The sequence below is a fragment of the Aptenodytes forsteri genome, unplaced genomic scaffold, assembly GCF_000699145.1.
Source record: "Aptenodytes forsteri isolate BGI_AS27 unplaced genomic scaffold, ASM69914v1 Scaffold81, whole genome shotgun sequence".
In the NCBI taxonomy this organism is placed as follows: domain Eukaryota; kingdom Metazoa; phylum Chordata; class Aves; order Sphenisciformes; family Spheniscidae; genus Aptenodytes; species Aptenodytes forsteri.
Window position 1 is genome coordinate 6,240,811 of NW_008795259.1, and position 1,280 is coordinate 6,242,090.

General features: G+C 51.5%; 1 pseudogene; it reads right to left on the reverse strand.

Annotated features, from left to right (window-relative positions):
- Window positions 1-1,280, reverse strand: part of LOC103898880 — a 17,742-nt pseudogene that overhangs the window by 9,434 nt on the left and 7,028 nt on the right.

The window sequence follows — 1,280 nt, forward strand, 5'->3', positions numbered from 1 at the left end:
CTCTTCAGTCCCACTGGGGGGGAGTGAGCGAGTGGCTGTGTGGGGCTCAGTTGCCGGCTGGGGTTAAACCACAACAGTCACCTAGCTGACTGTGAGAGTGCTCATCCTTCCTGCTCGGTCATGGTGCTGGGAAGCATGAAAGCTTCAGCAGTCCAGCTGCTGTTGGATCCACTTCAGAAGCTTTTTGGGTAAGCTGTTTTATACCTTCCAGCTTGGAGGTTTGGTTTATACAATTCCCATAAGTTAGCAGATTCTGAGGAAACTGCCAGACAAAAGATGATGGCTGCAGGAGACAGCAATTTGCGGGTGATAATGGCTGCATAATGACCCTTTAGCTCTTTCTGGCCACCTGTCCTGTCTACACGGTGCTCTTACTTTGACCTAATGGCACTGCTCCCAGCATACATCAGGCCTTAGCAGCATGAGCTTTAGTCAAAATCTAAGCAGGAGTTGAGTGAACAGTCACAAGTACACAGCCACAGCACCGAGAGGCACATCCATCCCACCTACATTGCCACCGCAGGGTGTCCTGGGAGAGTCCCTGAGGCAGGGCTGGGAGTGGGGCGGGGGAAGCAGGAGAAGTGAGCGCAGCTTGGCCGTCCAGCTAGCTGTGAGGCACCCTGGTCCTACCAGGTAGATTCTCACACTTGACGAAGAAACTCTCAGTTTTGCTGAGGTTTTTGAGGCCCCAGTATCCGCTTTTACACCCAGAGGGTGTTGCTTTCTTCCTTTCACAAATCCCTCCCCTCCCTAACCTGTGGTGAAGGTCAGGCCCAAACAGCTCTGTGCGAAGCCCACTCGACTTGGCACACAATCCACCCAACTTCCTTGGCTTGGGATCAAACCTTGGAAAACTTTTCAGTGCACGTCACAGCTCTTTTAGAGGTATTTGCAGCAGCAACACAGGGCAATCACTCCGTGGCTTAGCCAAAGGGGCTGCAGGGCAGAGCAGTGTCACCCAGGTGCCCTCTGTGTGCATTACCAGTACTTTCTTTGTGCCACACAGCTATGAGTAGGGGTAGCCTGGTCACCTGCTTGCCCATCTTTGCCCCTCACACAGGTGAACTGTGCTCTCTGTACTTCTCCATAACAAAGGGCTCGGTACTAGTCCTGCTAAAGGATCAGAGTTCAAGGACCATCCGGACGACGCTCTTAGTCATATGGTTTAGTGTTAGGCAGTCCTGCAAGGAGCTGGGAGTTGGACTCGATGATCCTTATGGGTCCCTTCTAACCTGAGATATTCTATGATCAGAGCAAAAGCTTTTTTTTTTTAATAAAAA